We start from the raw sequence: 8,086 nt of genomic DNA, 5'->3' as shown, positions 1-8,086 counted from the left end.
ATCGTTTTGTATAAAAAAATCAATTTGCTTTTTGCGTTTACTTTTTTTATCTCATAATATAAACAAATCATTTTGGATATACTGTATACCTTTAAGAAATGGGTTATTCAATTCTCGATATATGTATGTTATAAAGTACAACAAAATTCTTTGTTGGGAAATGCCTTTTTGGTCCTATATTTAATTTAATTATATTCAAAATAAAATCGTTTGTGTAGAAATCGTTCCTATTAGATTACGGTCATTAGACCAAATTTTAAATTATTTTATTTTAAAACATACAGTACCAAATTACTTTTTAGTAATAGCAAAAACAACTGTAATAATACGAATAATAGTTATTATAAAACATTATTATAACAAAATTAACTTGTATTTTTGAAACATAAAATAAACCTGTGTAGGTTAAATAAATGCTGTACAAATTTCCGGTCTATCGATCACTTTAATTTAAATGAATTTTTGTTTTTTAATTTTAAACGAGATAAAAATAAACGTTTAGAGAGTTGGAGGTAATTTTTTTTATAAAAGGTAAGTATTTATATATTATACAAGTCGGTAAAATATGTTTTTTTGCTGACAAAAAAATTGATATAAATGCCCCATATATATTCGAAAATGTTGAATAAGTGATCTTTTAAACATTAGGTACTGTCTGATAATGAGGCATTGTTATCTTGTCTCAAAATCGGATTACCCTTAAATGAACTTTTATATCAGAAGTAAATTTGTTTATATAAATTAAGAAACAGAAGAAATAATATTTCAACCACAATTATTTCTCTAATATCTTCAAAAGAAATCGTAATAAGTCTTTATCTACTTGTTAGAAATTATCGAATAAAGTATTCTAATTATCTTTAAAAAGTCTTTTTTCAACGAAAAAATCATAACGATTGAATTATCCGCAGCAGCTGATTGTTTAAGTTAATTTATAATATTATATTTTAATAATAAAGATGTGCATTACTTGAATAAGGCAGTGAAAATAAGTCTTGTTGATAGCTTGATATTTGCAGTACTTTAAAGCGTTAAAGCGTATTAGAAGTTACATAATAAAATGTATTGGGCCAAAAACAGTCCTTAGGATATTCAAGTTGTATCTGCGCTTCATAAGAAAAAATTAATATTTTAAAATATAAATCTTTTTTTGCACTGACTAAACCTAGAAACCTATAATATTTTAAGACTTTAATAGGTCAAGATTATTGCTGTCAAAAAGTCTTATAGACTCGGTGCTGTTGACAATTTTTTCAACATCACTGATTCTGTTAGTTAAGTCTTCAGTTAGAGTGAAGTTTCGATCATGCAGAGTTACTTAAATAATCTTAATAATTATTAGTTAATTATTGTTATATCAAATTAGGTGGATGTATAATACCTTATACATACACTCACCTAATTTCCAATGATCAGGCAGTAACTATGTTGCTATAGAGCACTGGATTATATGCGCAATGTAAATATTTATAATATGACTGCAATGAACATTTTAGCTTTTATTCTAACAACGCCTGCGGCATTTGCATTAAATCCATGTATTATTTTATTTGTTACAGAAACACTGCCTAGCTATATTGAAATTAAATGGAATATTATTGTTAAAATATATAACATACATTTTAAAAATTAATTTTCGAAGAACAATCAGTAATATTTAGTAAATATTTAGTAAATATTTGGTAAATAATAAATTTGTATTATTAGAATTCAGTGAATTATCATCTTTATATAAATATAGAATTTATTTATATTATTGAAAATATTTAGATTATTTTTTTAACATACGTTACAACTTTTCAAACGCGACGCTTTTTACAGTATTATTAGTTAGAGCGTAAAATTTCTTAAGGTCTCTTAAAATTCTTCTATAAAAACTTTTATATTTGGTATCAATCACGATACCCCTAATTTAGTCATTCCTACTACTTAATTGAAATATCCTTATTATATATATTTCGCTAATTTATTAAAAACTAGTAGTCTAAATAATGACGATTTGCTTACCGTTTTATACTGTAAATTTTAATAAAAAGTAAATTAAAACAGACTATCTAGTCACATTATTCTAGACACTGAAAGAGTTTTTATGGGAAATTCGAATAGGTTGATTTATAACATAAACTAAATTTTCAATGGCGTAGTTGATGAAGTTATCACCGTAAGAAGTGCCGTCTCTCCATAGCATAGTTGGCTAAGTATTGTTAGTACATAAATGCCTAATTTTTAAATCATAAAAGATATTTGTAAACCTGCTGCTTCATAATTTTATATCAGTCATGCTTTTTAAAATAAAATAAGTTTTAAAAAAAGTCGTTGTATCATTTAACGTTCGTAATTGGCGCAGTGGGTAGGATTGTAGCCCAAAGGCACTTTCACTTTTTAGTTTCAGCAGAAAGAGCCAGCGACATCTGGCATTATAGCTGAAGATATCACGGGAAGAAGAAGTCATTTTGCCTTTATAAACCCTTTGTTAAAATTTATAAGAATAATTTTAGAAGCAAGCGAATTGAACGCTTTTTAATATTAGTACCATCGGATTGAATGCTTTTAATTTTTAAGTTCCAATAAATTAATAATTCACAAATAGATGTATTTATTTATTTAAGTACAAGGCTCTCCTACAGATAGAGTAAGCAATTCAATAGCAGGAAAGCACAAAATATGTTAGTGAATTTTGGACAAAGGTTATTACTTCAGAAGAAAAAATCAAGTAAAGGAAATATTCATGAGACCATCATATCAATTCATGAGACCTCTTGTTACTATGTTTTTATATTTGGGGAGTCATAAACGGTTTCCAGGCAAATCGATTAGCGAAAAATGTACATTAAAATGACCTGCACAATTTCCAGATCTAATAACTCTAGATTATTTTCTCTAAGATATTTAAAAAATTCAGTTTTTATAACTATTTAAGAAGTTAAAACATAAAATTTTACGGGATTTCAAAGGTTTTATCAAACAAACTTAAATGCGGTAAAGCTTGCGTAAATTTAAAAACAGACTTTATTATAGTCTCGCGAATAACGCATATGAGGTGATTTATCATTATATGGGATATATTTTGTCATATCAAAGTGAGGTTAGCAAGACAAGACATTATATTTCTCAACACTTATACCATAAATTCGAATTTTATTACTCCTTAAACGGTGCATTTTTATTTAGTTAATTGTGAATCCGTAGATCAACTTTGTTCTAAGAGGTAAGAAACAAATAGTATTTGCATGTAGACATTCTATTTAATTGGGCCAATATTCTTATCTCGACATTGCGGTCTATTATTGCTCCTTTTTTTGTAAGATCGAAGAAGAGAAATCAGATTTTAAGAAGACTAGGTAATATTTATCTATTCTTACATAATCAATATTATATACATATGCAGAATTAAAGTCTTTACACGTGACACGATTTTATTGTGTTAGACTATACAGTTCTGCCACAGTTCATTTTTATAATTTTTTTTTGATATACATAGGGTGTTATGCAACAATATAACTTATATGGTATTTGACGCGGTCATTTCTGGACCGATTAAAGTAAAAAAAATTACTTAAACGTCTTATTAAGTTATATTTAAATGTTGCAATAAACGTACAGTTGAAATGTTCAATTACCTTTTTTTATCAATTAGTGTTTAAATTATTAATAGAATTTACAAAAGAAGACACCACCTTATTGACTTGAGATAAAAATTATGATAATATTTTGTATATTTGTATATCAATCAATTACAAATAAGAAGACCTCTTCATTAAAAAAATATTTTTTACGTAAGCTGCATCTTAAAAAATGGTTGACAAGCAATTGCTGGCAACGAACGATTAAGGGTATGTATTATTATTCTTGACTGTTTATAAAAAAAGTGCTATTTTTTGTGATCAAATTTTAAAAACCGTCCATTTTAAGGGAATTTACAAACAATTATAAACTTTTCGATCGGCACATACAATCGCCAGAGTTGCAAAGAATCGTTCGTCGGAGTTTAAAAGTAGTGCTATTATTAATGTGTGTCAATACTGGGTGTAGGTATTGTATTTTAGCTAAAACTTCGTCAAAATAAGCAGTTCTTTTGGTTTGGAGGAAGATATTATGGTTGCATTAACCTTTAAAGAAAAGAAAAGGCTTTAGGTGCATGATCCAAGGTCAATTACAAGACAAAAGACAAACTTTATAGGCAGACATTTTAAAATATTTTAGAAATATGACTTTGTCCACTAAAAAATTATTGAATGGGTGATGAAATTTGCCTAACTTTTGTTATAAAAATTTGTAAATCTACATATTATCTTTATGGACATAAATGAATACCGCCCTGATCGTGAATGGCAATGAAGTGAAATTATTGTCTTTTGTACTTCGTTTTATAAAAAGTAGGTTTGGTTTAGTTTAGTGATGATTTGGTGTATCGGCTCTCAATAATCGTAGAATGTTTCTTATTGATCTAAGGATGTCTTGTATTATCTTTTTTACTGTGTAATATTTCTTATCACCTTGTGCAAATAAAAAACTTCTAAATTTAAATTAACATAGTGTTTTGCATCCAAAATCTTTCCACCTTTTTTCTCTGCCTCTGTTCTACTTAATGCAACGCAATCTTAGCATCTTCCTCCAAAATAGAAGAACTGCTCATTTTACTTTCTGAAACCATTGACTGAACTATAGTTTAAATATGATTCGCTTAGTGTCTACATAATAGTGAAACCACTCTACAACTCTAAATAGTGATTTCCTGTGCCAAAAATTTAATATTGTAAATTAGCATCTAAGAGCGCTTATTTACATCTGCTGTACAAAATTTTAAATATTTTCTCTGCTTAGTTTATAAAATTAAAAAGAAAACATAATATATACATACAATTTACTTTTAAGTATTATCCATAAATTTAACCATCAACTTCCAAGAGGACATCAAGTTTTTAAAGTTTTAAAACTACATACACGAACGCGGAAACTGAATATGCACGTAGCAAATAGCCGGCCGTCACGCAGCTTATAGCTGAACAACCGCGAAAGTTAGAGCAACACTGACAAGCTGTAGCTTTGTAGGGAAGAGATCAGCGACGAGGGCGCTATTGCCAGCGAAGCCAAGAAAACTTGGCCCCGAGGAAAATTGGGTAAATGCACAGGTTTCATGTTGCCCTGCACAAATAACCTACTTTAAAATATTAAAGATGACATGCATCGCTGCTGATAATATACCTGCTTTTATCTTTGTCTTTATTTTTAACATCCATGTTATCATTATGTTTTATTCGCCTTTTTTGATTTAAATGGCGTTAGTTTATACTTTGGAAAAATATGTTTGCATTAAAAAAAGTCACACAAATTAAAAATTGGATTAAGATTTGGTCTTTACTACAACTATTCAGGTGATTACTGACAATCCTCATGAATTTGAATTGAAAACCATTTTTTGACAAGATGAGGCACCGTCTCACTTTAGCAGAAATCTTAAAGAATATTTGATTAATACTTACCACAACCGGTGGATTGGGCATCGAGGGCCTACTGAGTGGCCAGCCAGCTCGCCTGATCTTACACCTCTGGACTTGTTTTTTATGGGGCTACTTGAAGAAAAATTCTACGTCAGCTTGAATCTATTTTCGATCTACGTCAAAGAATAATTGATGCATGTCGCAATATTAATGTTCCCACTTTCCAAAATATTCGTGAAGAGTTCTTCAATACATTATTTTACTGTATTTAAGTTATTGGTGCACATTTTCAACATCTTTTGTAGTGGAATAGTTACATTTCTGTGTTTATATAGGATTGTTATATAAGATTTTGAAAGGCTGCCATTTTGCTATGGGTAGATGTAATTTATTTTATTTACCTCTATTATTTTATTTTCAAAATGGCGTCCCGCCGCCATTTTGTAAATAGAGCTAGGAACCAAAAAGTAGTATTTAGGTTGCTAATGTGTGCCAAATTTCAAATTTTTATACAAACGCATTTAAAAGATAAGACGGGAGACGACAATTAAGAACCGCACTGTATAACAAATTACAGATAAAGGGTAATAATAAATAATTTTGTTTATACAGAGTCTTATGCATGTTCATAGCAATTTAAAGATGTTAAATTTAACATGCTTCTGGCAGATCAAGGTACCCTACTAGATGTATTTTTTAAACCGACTTGTAAGCCAATACCTGAGAAAATTGATTCTCTTGAGTTTCTTCTTGAAAATTACTTAGAAGTCGTTTTTTATTTTTTCTCGTAAACAACGAAACTGGGTTGTATTTTCTTTCCATTTAATAGGATTTTGCTAAATCTTAAATCAGCTTCTTTAGCTATATTTTTTGTTTTTATATATTATTCAGAGTAAGTCCTTGTACGTACTTTGTTCGTCCTTAGCTGATGAATTTATGAAATAATGTCCCTACAAGTTCCAGCAGAGAGTTTTTTTTTTAAATTAAAAATTGACAGGAAATGAAACTTGTGTTTTTTCCCTTTACCTACTACCTGACTGTACCTACTTTAAGATATTCCAGTTTTTCTTCCAGTTATTCCGCTTAAATAAGTTAGTGGGAATCCCGTACTGCAGTGAAAGCAAATTTTAAAATTTGCAGATCATACTCAATTTTTATTTCTATATATCACTATTTTTTTATTTCTGCTGTGGCTTCTTCCACCAAGTCCGTAATTCTATCTTAGAGACACTTCTATTTTCAAATGCAATACGCCTATGTGCCTTTAAAAGCTAATGCTTATCTTAACAGTTACAAGTAAGACGAGACGCGATAATGATTAACGATCATTGAATACGCCCTACGTTTTGATCTTCCCTGTATTACTCCCGTTCTTTGTTTAACTTGGGACCTCAGTTGGCTAGGCGTAGGGCCTTAAAGTATTGGGCGATTTACTTCTAGTCCTTGACATTTAGATGGCGCTTAGAATGCGAAACTAATTAAACTACCGCCTTTACTGAGGCTGCACGGACTGTCAAGTATCAAATTATGTATGGGGACAAAAAAGTCCCATTTTAACACTTTTTCAATCTGGCTATTATAATTTCCAAAAGAGCCACACATTTCTCAGTAATTTTAAACGCACGGTATAGTAAAGCAAAATTCAAATTTGGCGCCATAATAAAATTTTAAATTACCCGCTATTATGACATCGCAATCCCATTTTCACTTCCAGTTAGTCCTACTCCTCGCCCTTCAGAGGGCGCCGTTCACGGTTTTATTGGCTCTTATCGGAGTTTCCTATCTAAGAAGTATTAATTTATGTGCCAGGCGTTAAAATCACACAAAATCGACGCACTTTTGCGATTCTTTATTAGTTTTTTTTAAACACGAAATTAAATTAAGTATTAAATATTTTTTTTATCTGTGACTTTTGTACTTGTTTCGTTGGATTCATAATGGTTTAGGTGACGATCAATCCGACAATTGATATAGAGCTAACGTATGATTGGAAAAAAAAACATTTATTAAAAGAACTTAAAAAATATATAAAAAGGTTTACTATATATTCAGAGTCATGTTCACAAAATTGCAATTCTTCACCTATTGAACTTCCTTTATATGGTGTTCAAAAGTACCAAGTTCATAGAAGCAAATCATACATACAAATTTCTTCATTCATACAGGAAAAAAGGTACTGATGAAGAAACCAAAGAGCATTCTAATTTGAAAAGAAAGTATTTTTATGTGTTTATTTTTTAGCTAAAAAACATATTTCAAAAATATTTTAAACAAAATTTTGTTATTAATGGTTTCATGATTGCAAAATATAAATTTCACCAATTTAATGTGAGTAGTGGAAACCGTCGGTATTTTATCGGTTTAAAATCATCGGATAACGATGTTGCATATTTGGTATCAAGTTTTCGGTATAAAACTGTCATGGCTATAGATTAAAATAAATATGAGACCATTGTGATATTAAAACTTAGCCCATAAATTTAAAAATTGGCGCTATTTAGAATATCGGTGTTGAGGATTCCAAACAAATTTTGATATCGGACGTGATTTATACTGCGGTTGCCATTATAATTTATTACTTCCAATTATATTTGCTCGATAGGTTTGACACATCTGTATAACTTAATATATGTTCAGATCAAAAT

At 29.3% G+C, this 8,086-nt stretch overlaps 1 protein-coding gene across 1 annotated transcript in view; it reads right to left on the bottom strand.

Moving 5' to 3' along the window:
- The window catches only part of LOC126741261 (neural-cadherin-like), a 249,553-nt gene extending 244,549 nt beyond the window's left edge, over window positions 1–5,004 (bottom strand). Inside the window, exon 1 of the mRNA XM_050447640.1 lies at window positions 4,862–5,004. The gene's annotated coding sequence lies outside the window, so the exon portion shown is untranslated. The remainder of the gene's footprint in view (window positions 1–4,861) is intronic.
- Between the last annotated feature and the right edge of the window lie 3,082 nt (window positions 5,005–8,086).

The sequence above is a fragment of the Anthonomus grandis genome, chromosome 10, assembly GCF_022605725.1.
Source record: "Anthonomus grandis grandis chromosome 10, icAntGran1.3, whole genome shotgun sequence".
NCBI lineage: Eukaryota > Metazoa > Arthropoda > Insecta > Coleoptera > Curculionidae > Anthonomus > Anthonomus grandis.
This window is presented reverse-complemented; position numbering and strand designations above follow the sequence as displayed.